This window comes from Lepidochelys kempii, chromosome 3 (genome assembly GCF_965140265.1).
Source record: "Lepidochelys kempii isolate rLepKem1 chromosome 3, rLepKem1.hap2, whole genome shotgun sequence".
Lineage (NCBI taxonomy): Eukaryota > Metazoa > Chordata > Testudines > Cheloniidae > Lepidochelys > Lepidochelys kempii.
This window is the reverse complement of record NC_133258.1, coordinates 74,511,118-74,525,657: the sequence shown is the minus strand read 5'-3', so window position 1 is coordinate 74,525,657 and position 14,540 is coordinate 74,511,118. Positions and strand designations below refer to the sequence as shown.

General features: G+C 38.9%; 1 long non-coding RNA gene across 1 annotated transcript in view; it reads right to left on the bottom strand.

Annotated features, from left to right (window-relative positions):
* Positions 1-3,205: 3,205 nt before the first annotated feature.
* Positions 3,206-14,540, bottom strand: part of LOC140908197 (uncharacterized) — an 85,093-nt gene continuing 73,758 nt past the window's right edge. Inside the window, exon 3 of the long non-coding RNA XR_012157801.1 lies at positions 3,206-3,834. This is a non-coding gene — a long non-coding RNA (uncharacterized lncRNA). The remainder of the gene's footprint in view (positions 3,835-14,540) is intronic.

Genomic DNA, 14,540 nt, shown 5'->3' with positions numbered 1-14,540 from the left:
CAGTGGCCAACAGGAGGCAGTTAATTATATTCTCAAAATGCTAGTCATCTATTCTTACTTGTAAATTCTCTGGGCCAAGGACTCTGTCTTCTTAGCTGGTGGAAAAGCCCCTTGCACATAGAATCTTAGGATCATAGAATCATAGAAGGTTAGGGTTGGAAGGGACCTCAGGAGGTCATCTAGTCCAACCCCCTGCTCAAAGCAGGACCAATCCCCAACATTATGAGTGCCACCACAATTCACATAATCATGTTTCCATTTGGGGAAATTAGCTGTCTTGTTATTGATCTAGAGACTTCTATGGCTCCCTCAAACATAATAGTACCTGAGCATCCATGTTAAAAATATAGTAGTAAAACATTCTCTCTCTCTCTCCCTCTGTGTTTGTGAATGGGTTTGATGTGTATCTGGTATGAAAACTTTATTGAGGAAAAGCTATGAGGAAGAGATGAGTTTTGGTCATTTATCTCACTTCTTGCAGGGATGAGTTCATCAGTGTAACGCCAGCTTCTCTGAAGTTCTGTCTCTCTGCACTCATGAGCCTCTTCTACCAGTCAACAGTTTCATGGTTCCAGTGGAATCCAGATGTTATGGAAGTTCATGGTCATGAAAGGAAAGACATTGTCAGGTACATAGGACCAGTCTCATGGAGGTCTTTGAATATTTTGACATAGTCCTTTATTGGACTCTGTATTAAATGGGGAGCCAGTGTAGAGAGTTGAACATATGGGTGATATGATCATGCCAAATTGTCTTGACCAGATGTGCTGCTGCATTTTGTATCAGTTGGTGGATAACTAACCAGTTCTGGGACTATGACCACTTACTCAATTTTTCAGATTTTATGTGTCTTTGTGGCACAAGTTTGCACAAAATAAAATCTTAAAGGATTTCATTGCACAGTGTTACACACCTCAGCTCCTATTGCTGGTAATGCAAATTTTATGGTATTTTAAAACCTATTATGATATTACTGGGAATCTGCTGCAACATCAGACATTTGTCATTGACATCAGTAAGGTGGTAAACTAATGATGTAATGTGCTCCAGATGTACATCTGGTTTAATGTTGCCGATTATATTTGACACATAGGTGGAATGCATCATGTTATCTTGCATTTGTGCAAATGATACTTATTCCACAGGGAAGAAGACCACCTAGGCAGAATAAATAACACCTTCTCAGTGAAAGCATATCATTAGCTGAAATTCAAGAAATGACAAATGTTTTAGGAAGGGGCAAGTTGCTCTACAAGATTTTGAGGTGGAAATATTTTGGAGATAGAAATGACAGTTTTCATAGATTCATAAATATTTAGTGCTGTTTGTTATGATAGGGCAGATCACTGGAGACAGACTTGGATTTCTAGTTAATCCCAGAGCAATTTGCTCCTTCCTTGGTCCTACCTTTCTACTTCTTCCTCTGTTGCTCTCTGCCACATCTCCCAATCTTATATTCCACCATGGTTGGAGAGTCAGAGGATGAGCTACCTGTTTGTAAATCCTTTGCTCAAGGATTACCCCAGAATATCTGATATGCCAGAGAGGACTCAGGTAAGGTCAGATACCATTATTGTCGGGCTTTCCAAGAGCTGAACATGAAGACATTACTGCAATATAGAAGACTGAAGTTCTTTTGCTGTTTCTAGCTTAAACCTGTATTTTCAGCTATTTGTAATGAAATAGAATAAAGAGCTTCATTCCAGGATAGAATTTAGCATATGACACTTCTGCCTAGGCATGATTACTTTTTTGCACAATTTGAAAATCTCCATTTCCCTGTTCATGTATTATAAAACAACTTTAAAAACAGAGTAATGTTAGATAATTTTTATATGCCACTAATAAAAAAACCTGCTTGTTTTCAACTTTATATTTAAAGTAAATAATTCACAGTTTATACTAATCACTTTTGCTTGTTTGAAAAATAAAGGACAAACAACGTATATTTTCCATTTAAGCAGAAAGTATGACACATTGTATTCTGGATTATATGCTTCTCTCAGATCTACACTACAGATCTCTTACAATGGGCCATATGTTATCTTTTCCCCCATGCAAACATGCAAAAGGGGAGGACTTACCGCAAAATATACACGGCTTTGGATGGGCTGCAATTGTGCCCCTTCACAGCTGGGAGAGGTTTGACATACGTCCACAAGGTTCACACTTGTAGACAAACACCCAAAGAGTACTGAATAGGTTAATTCTACTGTTAACAAATGCCAAAACTGCAAGAAATTAAACTACCAATAGCCCACACACCAAAATAAACCCAGCCCTAACCTCCCTCCTTCCCCCCCCCCCACAACTCCCCTCCCCTGCATTTATGCTGACAAATTTATAAAGTTTCATATACCAGAAGCAGAACAACTTAATGCTTAAGAGTGAAACTTCTGAGACAACACTGGCTTTAATTTATTTCCAAGTGCCCTTTTATTCTAACAACACTATGAATTAAGGCCACACCATCAGCCTGCATGTTTTTCTTTAGCTCTGAATTTCCACTTTGCTGGCTCTTAGTCAACTCTTTTACTTTATTTAAATGTAGTGCTTTTGCAGTTCAATAGTACTCCATGGCTTTCTCAGGCAAATGCTGTGTATTGCTTGATAAGAATGTTGACTGGTTAGAAGTTGTCACTGTTCATTCCAAAAAACTGTTCCTGAGAAAATGTCACAATAGAAACATATTGCACCTTGGCTACCTGGTGCACCGTCGATTTCCTATCTAATATAATACCATGATTGTATAGTATGTGGTTTTGTGCTTTATTGCTCCCTAGGATATTAACTTTGATGTTTTAAGCATTTAATTCTATGGCTGTGAGTTTTAATCCTTCCACAGAGCTCTCTCCTATTTATCAGTTTGTCAGAATTCACTCCCCAGTGTGTGTGTGTGCCTAGCTAACTTTATTTAAGGGGAAAAAAACAGGATTACTTCTTCACAAGTTGAAACAAAAGTTCCAATCTCTTAGATATATAAAGCATATTTCTAGCAGATTTAGTACCATCTAGGAAAGTGCTCCTTAAAACACATTTGTACTAGGGCTGTCAAGCGATTAAAACAATTAATCATGATTAATCGCACTGTTAAACAATAATAGAATACAATTTAAGTATTTTTGGATGTTTTCTACATTTTCAAATATATTGATTTCAATTACAAAACAGAATACAACGTGTACAACGCTCACTTTACATTTATTTTTGATTAGAAGTATTTGCACTTTAAAAAAACAAAAGAAATAGTATTTTTCAATTCACCGAACACAAGTACTATAGTGCAATCTCTTTATCATGAAAGCTGAATTTACAAATGTAGAATTATATACAAAGAAAAACAAACCTCCATTCAAAAATAAAGCAATGTCAAATTTTAGAGCCTGCAAGTCCACTCAGACCTACTTCTTGTTCAGCCAATCACTCAGACAAACAAGTTTGTTTACATTTACGGGAGATAATGCTGCCTGCTTCTTGCTTACAATGTCACCTGAAAGTGAGAACAGGCATTCTCATGGCTCTGTTGTAGCCGGCGTCGCAAGATATTTACGTGCCAGATGCACTAAAGGTTCATATGTCCCTTCATGCTTCAACTACCGTTCTAAGGGACACGTGTCCATGCTGATGACGGGTTCTGCTCGATAACAATCCAAAACAGTGTGGACCAACACATGTTCATTTTCATTATCTGAGTCAGATGCCACTAGCAGAATGCTGATTTTCTTTTTTGGTGGTTCTGGTTCTGTAGTTTCCACATCAGAGTGTTGCTCTTTTAAGACTTCTGAAAGCATGCGCCACTCCTCATCCCTCAGATTTTGGATGGCACTTCAGATTCTTAAACAAAGATAATAAATGTAATAAATTATATCAAATTGCATGAGATAACTATGTTCTCCTACCCTCCCACCTGACATTCAGGAGGGCAGCCTGTAGAACCTGTAGTGGATATTTGGTAAACATTTATTTAAAGCTGCAAGTAGAAAGTTTGTTTTTATTCATCTCTAATTTCTCATTCAAAAACATTTACTAATCCTCCTCCAAAACATATGTCATAAGTCTGCCAAGTGGTAGGTTAATTTGATATCTCAACAGTAACCGACTTGAGTCAGAAAGCCTACCCAGTAGGTCAACAGGCTACACTTCTGGCTCTGAGCAACTTAAATAAAGGGAAGGAAGGAGAGTGGGGTAAAAGTATCCCAATGGGAAAAAAATTCAGCCAGAACTCCTTGGGGAGGGGGATGTTTGGGGAGTGCATGGTGGAGTGGGGGCTCTGATGCTGTTTGAAAGGGTGGGTATTCCATTTCCCTCCCTTCTGCTTTGTGCTAGCTCAGAACTGCTGACTAGTGCACCTTAGAGGAACCTACTCGCCCCACCTGCTTTGTGAAATCTAGTGTCACAATTGTGGCTGACCTTGGGGTAAAAGGTGCATGTGTGTGGGGGGGTCTCCTCAAGCCTTATCCTATGTAGATATTTATACAGGACTCATCAGTGGAGTATCTGACCAACTGAAACAAAATTAAATAAAGTCAGCAAAATCTACCACATTGTCTTAGGACTCATTGTCTCTCCCCCCACCCCAAAGTAAGGAGTCCTTCTCCAATGTCTTTCCAACAGCATCATCGATTGTTTGGTAGGGTTTTGTTTGCTTCCCCCTGTTGCCCTTTGATTGGGTGAGCCTGATTGAGCTATGAGAATGACACCTGAAACTGAGCAAGATCACTTAACCTTCCACTCCTTCCCCAATGTACTCTGGTAATCATTTCAATGGTTTTTAAGAGACCCCACTCTTCATTGGACTCAATCACAAGTAAACAAAGCAGAGATAGTTCAGAGAAGATGCAGTGCCATGAGACCTTGGACATATAGAGACATTTCTGAGTCCATAGCTCCTAGCTATCAGTCTGGATAGTAAAGAATTAAACTCAAGCATCCTATTCTAGAGAAACAAGGGTGCTCTTGAATTTTCTGGACCTGTTTAATGCACAAGTGATATAATTATGCTGTATGTATTGAAAAAGGATTTGATGAACTGTTTCCTAAGTTCATGATACCTGCAAAATCAGGCAGAAAACTTCAGAGACATTTGCTTTTATGGTGATAGCAGTGTGGTTTTATAGTGCAAATTTGGTATTTGTGAAAGTGAGTTACAGAAAAACAAGTGTGTGCAGACAAGCACTGTGCAAATTTCTCTGCACAGCTCTGCCACTACACAAGTTCTCACAAGTTACAGTTCTTTTGGTTTCTTGAAAAATAGATTGTTTATACTTGCCAAATTATGGTAGTTTTGTAATTTGCACAAACGAGGATTAGGATGAGACCATCATATTCATTTTCACATAAGACTTAAATTGACCTGAGAATTTGATTTCCAGTCTCCATAAATGAGACTAACCCACTACTCCAGCTAGGCTCTTGGGTCTTTTGCTATCTAGAAATTATGCCCCCACTTAAGTATAAATATTTATAAAACCTTTGATCTTTAAAATGTGAGAATTGTCTTTTTGTTTATAATTATAAAAATATCACAAACCCACTAATTGAATGAATCTTTCAAATGTGAGTAATTTTTTATTTGAATTCTACATCCTTAGGTATTATGTAACAATTAGTAATGATGCGATGGATAATTTTTTTGGAACAGTTCCTGATTCCATTACTCAACTACTCCATCGACCAGTAATTATGAATCATATCTTTAATTAGCTGCTGCTCTTCAGAAACATATGAAAGCCAAGGGCATAAAGTAATTGGCATAAAAGTTTTCCTAATTAATTTATCTGTCCATGTGAGTAACCACGACTGGAGTCAGGGGAACATTTATAACTCCAGGAAGGCCAGCCCTAAAACCCAATGTCAAAGGAGATTTATATTTGTGAATTATAAAAAGAACAACAAGCCACAAAATTACATTATCCCCAACTCCAACAATACAGTCCATAATGTGTGGTTCAGAGATGAGCAAAAAGTTTTTATTGATCCAATTCATTTTCATCATATTCTCCAGTGAGTATTTCAAATCTCTCCAGCCGTTTCCCTCATTCTACAATGTAACAGTAATCAAGCACATTAAGCAATTCATTAAACAACAGTCCCACTGACCACAGGGAGTATTGCAGCTAACATTCATTAGGCAGCTAGCAACTTTATTTAAGCAGTACAGAGCTCTGAAGAGCAAAACTAAATCCTTTGTCTTTCAGTGCAAGCCTACGGCCCACCAACGCTGTGCTGTATCTGGCTTTCAAAAACTATAAAACCTCAAACCTTGCTGGCACAGACAATGCCTTTTTATAAGCTGCAGCCACTGAAAGAAGCCAAACTGGAACTGAGGTAATGTGTCCTGTTTTAATTCTGAACTGACCAGAAATCAAGTTAAAATCTGATCTCAGTGCTGAGCATGGATAATTAAGATTTATGTTGGATATAAAAAATAAACCTTAAAATATTCATGTTTAGATCCTAGAGTTTCAGATTTGCCTTCAAGAGGGCAAAAGTGATAGACCAACCGGATATGTTCAGATGCATCTGAAAATCCTGGCTTGCATGGCATTCTTAATAAAAATGATAAATATTGTCCTTCATAACAAGAGAAGAGATGCTGAAATAACAGAAAGAAAGGCTTCCCACAAACTGATTGTAAGAGTCCAGACAAGGTTATACTTTCATCTGGGCAATGGACTTGTGTGCTTCTTAAAACCTAATTTAGAAAGGTGCTAAGTTTGTGTCTGTTATATGTTTATTGTAATGTCCTTGGACAATGAGGGAATCCTTACAGCACAAGAATATTGGAGGTTTTTTGGGTTTTTTTAAACTTTATGTTTTTTAACAGAATATAGGAAAGCTATAATTAATGGGGACAAACTCAAACAACATTAGTAAAAATTAATGTAAGTGTAAAATACTTCCATAAACAGCTGAGCTCTTTTCCAAATAAGTTGGAACATAGAATTTCCATACTATATCAGGCCAGAGGTGAAGTAAAGGTACTTCCTTAGATACTATATCAGGCCAGAGGTGAAGTAAGGTACTTCCTTAGATATCATCGATTTGTCTGCAGGGTTTCATGGAAGGAACATAGGAACACACCTAAAATTCCAAGCCTTCCTTTCCCCACATTATTATTTTATATTGTTCTTAATACTACCATAGAAAAGGCAAAATGATTCCTATTCTCGGCTGGTATAATCAGCATAGCTTCGTTGACTGCAGTGGAGTTCTACCAAATAAGGATTGGGCTCACTGAATCCCATCCTTCAGTTTAATTTTTGATAGCCTTTACCATGGTATTCATGATACTCCCTATACCAGCTCTTGGGAAAGCTGTGACTGTTGCAGTAAAGTTATGTAAATGAAGAGTTTTTAATGGCAACAACTGGTATCTGAGTCAGCCCTGCTGGAATTCAGAACTGTGGTTCTAGGGAGTCTAAATATATGAAACCTAATGATTAAGCCACTAAGCCAACTTCTCCAGAGTAATTTTTCCTTTTAAGACACAAAGCTTTCTTTCTAAATCTTGTCTCACTGGCAAGATCTCAGCATAATTCTTTCTAGCCCGTATCTATTGATTGAGCCACTGACATGGTGCCATCAGTAAATACAAAAAAGTCCCCATTTTACTCTGCATTCTGCAGCAGAGATAATAAAAACAGATCATGTGCCAAGCTTGATAGATTGGTGCATTGAGCTGCTTTATGGGAGACCTGGGTTCAAGGCTAAACTCTGACTCACACACTAGGCAGAGACTGAGAGTATAACGGAGGTGAAACTTTCAGCCTCTGATAAAAGGATGATCTATGAGACGTTGCTCATGAGAACTCCTCAGTGGCATTTTTAGAGTGAAGGTGACTAAACTCTCTTGACCACAAAGCTTCCAATGGTGATTTAATATGGCAAAGAGAAGGAATAGAAACAGCAATAATACAGGCCAAAAGTGAAATTAGAGGGTAAAAGCCCCAGGATCCACATTTGGACCATGCCTGAATCTTAGAGTCCCATGTTAAGAAGGTGAGACATGCCTTAAAATATACCCAGTATCCCCACCAACAATCAGAAAGTATATCGTTGAAGAAAAATATTCCAAATATTCCACAGAGCTCTTCTGCAGGTCTGGGAAAGGTACTCATTGTCACAGCTAAATAGACAGGGGACAGATTGTTTAGCATAAATAGTTAACACATATGGCAAGAGACCATTCACGGTGATGTGTCCAGTTAACATCTCTGTGGTCATAGGACAGAAAAGGGGGATTAATGGGTAACAGATTGTTGCAGTAAGCCATAAATCCAGTGTCTCTATTCAGTTCATGATTTTTAGTGTCTAGCAAAGTTATGAATGTAAGCACCCAGGCTTGTCTTTTGTAGGTGTTATGAAGGTTTCCTTTGAGGAGGAGGAGGATTGAGAGGTCAGAAAAGGAGTGATTACTTTGTTGGTGATATGTTGTTTTGTCTAATTACCTTGTGAGCCTTGCCATTTAATAATACAGTTTTACATTCAAGTCTCCTGTTTCCATTTTTAGAGCTATGCTTGCCTTCTGTGACTCTGTAATAGTCTAGTTATCTAGCTTTCATGCTGAGTCAAATGATTTTAATTTCTTCACTTTTGACTTCTTATAGACAAAGCTGGAATGGGGAAGTTCTGTCACAGAAGGGTTCCCCTTGCAAGTCTGAAGGGGCTTGTATACCTGCTGCAGCCTCAAAATTTTCTTCAGGGAGGTGACTGAAAATAGAAAGGGAGATTTGAAGAGGATACAGTATCAGCTTTAGGTGTGGAAGATGACATAATAAACCCATTGCACTACACACAAAACATCTCTTATAAAGATACAAAGGAGACAAAGTTTATACTACTCTCCCATCCCAGAAAAGGAGTAGTGGCCCCTTCCAGTCAAAATGGGACTATGTTAGCAGAGCTACAGAAGACACTATGTAGCTTGATGGTGAAGAACCAAAGACAGTTAATAAATACAGATCTTCAGATTCTACTGCTCTCCAATCTCCACCATTCACAAGCATGTCATTCATAAAAAAAAAAAAACAACACTAGAAAATAAGATATTTATCTCACTCAGACTTCTTGGCAGCTCTTGGATGAAAATCTGTTTCCCTGCATGCTTAACTCTTAAGGGTTAATGTGAACTCTGGTTCTTCATTCGCAGCTAGGCAGTTCAAAGTTTGTACAATAGCTTAAGTTCTGTGTACTGTGTTCCTTTATTGTACGAGGTTTGTGATTACAGCTCCATCAAACTACCCATGGAAAACAACCGTAATGACTGATTTTATTAGCAATAAAAAACATTAGAAAAATATCTAGTGTAGAAAACATATGCAGTTGGATGATTATATTTCCTAAAGTACCGTGCATGTGATACAGCCATATAAATTCAGTACTTACTAGTGTATACAGTTCATTATATATGATGGAGGGCAGTGAAATACCAGTTTTATTCTCATTGAAAAAAGACGGGCTATAAATAATGAGAGGTGAAGCCTCAAGAGACTAGGCACATCCTATTTAAAACTACATTAAAAACAAATACATTGTTTTAATATTAAGGTTGCAAAGTCAAGCACACAAAAGTTAGTATGTGACCATTCTGGCATTTCCTATTTCTCAAATCGTACAACAGAACACATTTCTTCTTACTCTTAGACATGTGTATAGCACGCTATAGTATTTCTTTCTATAAACCAGAGGATTAGTATTGTTACACTTGGTTGTTTTTAAACTTTATTTTCTATATTATGTAGAGTAGGATTACTCTAGAGAATCTCAGATGTCACTTTAAAAAAAAGAGGATGTTTCTAGCCCTTGTGATTATGATTAAAAAGAACTTGAAATCATCAACTCTAATGGTAAAAAAAAATGGAAATCAAATAAAAAGGACTCCAACTTCCTCCCCCCCCCCCCCAATCTGGTTTCTGAAGCCTGACTAATGGTTTTTGAATTTTGGGGATTGGTAATGCTGAGATGAACAGCAAAAGCAGAATGCCTCTTGATAATAAAAGATCATATATCCATGCAAACCACCTCAGACTGCAAAAAGAGAAATAAAGAAATAGTATATTTTAAACAATAAAAATATAGAACTGCATAAGTGAGGCCTTAACTCAATGCCATCAAATTACCACCACTTTGGAAGGGTTCAAAAGAGACAATTTAGATCAAGTCTATTGGATTTTGTGAACTCCATGCTCAAGAATATTTTGGTGAGCAGAAAACGCCTGCTGTAGGGGAAGGAAGGGGAGGGACAGGCTCCCTGGACCCCTCCCCCACCAGGTCCACTGTCCATTGTTCTTCTCCCACAAGTTGGCAGCCTTTGGGGAATCTCTCTGGAGGCTACCACCCATAGGGTGGCTCCTGTTCTTCCCTTCCTTTTCCAAGAGGGGAAGATCTGGCTGACTTAAGGACAAGCCCCTCAGGCAGATCCTAGAGAGTCAGTTTTAAGGGCTCAGTCTCTCAGAGTCTATTGCCCCTTTGTGGGATTTATCTTCAACCCCTCTTCCTGGGGCTATTGCTCTACCGTCAGTCAGGGTGGCTTTAGGAGAGATGCATCTCACAGCTGTCTCCTCCTTGACCAGACTTCCTCTGTTCCCAGCAGTCCCTGGTCAGAGCAACTTTCCTCCTGTTTACCACCCCTTTCTGTGGTAAGTTTCCCTCTTTTAAGCTCCTCCCCCTCCAGGCTGAGCAAGCCTTGCAGGTGTGTCTCATTAGTGTGGAACAGGCCCAGAGGAGCTCCTTAGCCTCCTTCATAGGAGCGTGAAGGCACGTCCCTTCACACCTCCCAAAAGTTAAATTCTCACGGCAATCTGCAGGCATTGTCTGTAGTGTAGCAGGCCTCAGACCACGAGATAGCCTTGACCTCACCTAAACCTATTGGAAACAAACCAGTCTGTTGGACCAGCTACATCAATGCATTTCAGGGATTGCTGTATCAGAAAATGGGGGAAATGTAAATGTCCCTTTCATTGCTGGAGGGAAAAAAGGTAGAAAACATCTCATTTAAACATGGCAGGTTAGATTATAGAATGCAATCAGTAATAGAACCAATACACAGAAGAGATGACATGATTTCTTTCTTAGGGGAGTTGAAACTAGATCATTAAGAGTTTGACGCATGTGTAATTAAAGCTGGGAAGAGCATGAATTGCACAACAGATATTTTAGAAAAATCAAATGAGAGTGAAAAAATATGAATGTTGGGAATTCTGAAAGGAAGGGAGGAACTGACTATTGCATTCATAGGCAATTTTTTGCCCAAATTGTTCAATATAAGAGAGAAAGACACTTATGCCACATGAAGAAAAGTTATCACATACCAGCTTGACAGTCTATAGATGCAACAGGCAAAGGAGGAAACAATGGAATGGTCAGCATTGCAGAGCAAGATCACACACTCAAAGAAGCATGACAGAGGAGAGATTTGGAATATAAACCACATCAAATCCTTATATTTCCATACAAAAGTCTGTCACCGCAGAGCAGACCAAAGGAGAAGACCTTGGTGATGAAGCCCTATACAACAGAGGGAGTGGATGCACCTAACAAAACAGAGAATTAAAAATTAGGGGAAAATATTTCATACAAAATAAAAAAAAATACATTGTCAGGGAGTTAAGGTGGCACAGCAAAGCACTTTTGTCAAGGTTTCTTCCCCACTCTGAATGCTAGGGTACAGATGTGGGGACCTGCATGAAAACCTCCTAAGCTTACTTTTACCAGCTTAGGTTAAAACTTCCCCAAGGTACAAACTATTTTACCCTTTGCCCTTGGACTTTTGCTGCCACCACCAAACGTCTAACACCGGTATTATTATTATTAGGAAAGAGTTCGTTTGGAAACGTCTTTGCCCCCAAAATCCTCCCAAATCTTACCTCCTTTTTTCTGGGGAAGGTTTGATAAAAATCCTTACCAATTTGCATAGGTGACCACAGACTCAAACACTTGGATCTTACGAACAATGAAAAAAACATTCAGTTTCTTAAAAGAAGAATTTTAATAGAAGTAAAAGTAAAAAAGAATCACCTCTGTAAAATCAGGATGGTAAATACCTTACAGGGTAATTAGATTCAAAACAGAGAATTCCTCTAGGCAAAACCTTAAGTTACAAAGACACAAAAACAGGAATATCCATTCCATTCAGAACAGCTTATTTTCTTAGCCATTTAAACAAACAGAATCTAACGCATATCTAGCTAGATTACTTACTAAGTTCTAAGACTCCATTCCTGTTCTGTCCCCGGCAAAAGCATCACACAGACAGACCCAGACCCTTTGTTTCTCCCTCCTCCAGCTTTGAAAGTATCTTGTCTCCTCATTGGTCATTGTGGTCAGGTGCCAGCGAGGTTATCCTAGCTTCTTAACCCTTTACAGGTGAAAGGGTTTTTCCTCTGGCCAGGAGGGATTTTAAAGGTGTTTACCCTTCCCTTTATATTTATGACAACTTTGAAACCAGGAAACGGCAATGTTGATTGCACAGCATTAGCTACATCCTTTTTTGCATCATCCTTATGATTTGGTGTTTTGTTACACATACTTTTTGTCAAATAATGCAAGGTTTATAAAAATTAAACCTTAGATATACATCACTGGCATTTTGTAGTGATGTACTACTATGCACATGGGAGACATAGTCAAGTGCTATTTTTCAAATCATAAATATCGTATACAATTTTTCTACAATCTTATGTACACACACATATCCTGATGCGCTCTCTCACTCTCTCTCCACCATGATTAATATAGTTGCAGCATTGGGTTCCACTTCTAATTTCTATGTTACTTATAGAACTGAAAGAGTGGGATGTAAACTAGAATTGGACTGATCTATAAGCACTTTATAAAGGTAGGTGCCAGGGAGGAGTTCCATTTTACAGATGGGGTCACTGAGGAACAAATACTTCAGTTATTAGTCAATATTCATATGCACATCTTGTAACATGCAGCTTGCCTCAGTCACACTTTCGAATATATATATATATATATATATATATATATATATATATATATATATATATATATATAGATTGGTTCCTATATATATATATAGGAACCAATCTACTGCCCCAGGTCAAAGAAACTCTCAAACCAGCTGAACAGGCATAGAAGCAGTTTCAGGAGGTATGGCAGCTTTGAGACCAGCTGGGACCACCTCCTCTTCCAGACCCAGAACAGTGTATGGGTGACCCTTCGCACTGCCCTGGGGATACTATGCACTCTCCCCTTGACCCACGTGGGCTGGGGCAAGAGAAGTATTTCAAAAAGGAGCCAGCCCCTAGGCCACACAAATTCTTCAGCTGGCAGGAGCAAACACAGAAGCAGCCTCCGCAGGTGCAGCAAGGACCAGTGGACGATGATGATGTCATGGAACTACTTTCCACAGACTTCATCCTAGACACTCTCTCCCTTATGCTGATTGGCTATGTGCTCCAAACCCTTTCCTCACAGTTTCTTCACCTCAGTCTCATTCCTTTTGGTCTTGATACCCTCCTCCTTCTCCCTGACCCCTCAACTCCCCTCAGGTTCTCTCTCTCTCCCTTCCCTTAGCTTTCCGCTTCACAAATCCTCTCCTCATAATTAAAACCAAAAGAAATAAAAAATCATGGCATTAACTTGCAGACCACCATTCTGTTCACTTGGCTTGTATGTTCTATCCCTCTCCTGTACCCTTTGTCTGTTTCGTCTATTTAGACAGCAAGCGTTTGGTGCAAGAACTGTCTCCAATTCTGTGTTTGTACAGTACCTAACAACACAGGGATCAGTTCTCAGTTAACTCCTGGCCACTACTATAATAAACATAGTAAATTTACTGTATAGCTAAATTTGCTATCCACACATGCTCTGCACAGCCTACTTTCCTTCTGAGTGTTGCTCAAAAGTGCTAAAATCATACAAAATAAGTGTCAGGTCTGTTGATTTTCACAAGACAGGGTTTATTAGGTGTATTGCTACCAAATGTTGCTATGGATTTGCTCTGTCTGAATTAATATGACTATGCACTTATGGAGTGCTTTTTCGTCCTTGGATTTAAAAGTGCCTCGCAAAAGTGGATACACAGGAATAGAGCCATTTTACGGACATTACAGCCAAGTACCTAGACCTGATCCTTTCCTAACAGGCACTGTGGTTTAGTGGATGAGACTTGGATTCTGTTCCCCCTCTGACACAAACTTCCTAGCTAACCTTGAGACACCGCTCTGGTTCTCAGTTACCCCATCTGCAAAATGGGGGAATATGATATTTGCTTCAAAATGGGGGGATATGATATTTGCTTCATGTGGATCTGAGGCCTTGTCAAATATGGGTGAGAAGCATATGGGTGAGAGCTTTTTTAAGTGGCAGAAGGCTGAATTAGAATTCATGGTCTTGTGGATCAGAGCCCAATTCTCCTTCTTCTATGCTGTAGGGTTTTTCATCAGCTCTTGTATCAATCTGTGCTATGAAGACTTCCCTCATTAGAAGCAGGTGTCCTTTCGAGCCCTTCCCTATTTCACACAGCACAGAGAAATGCACCAAACATCTGAGCAAGTTTGTAAACCCTAAACTGT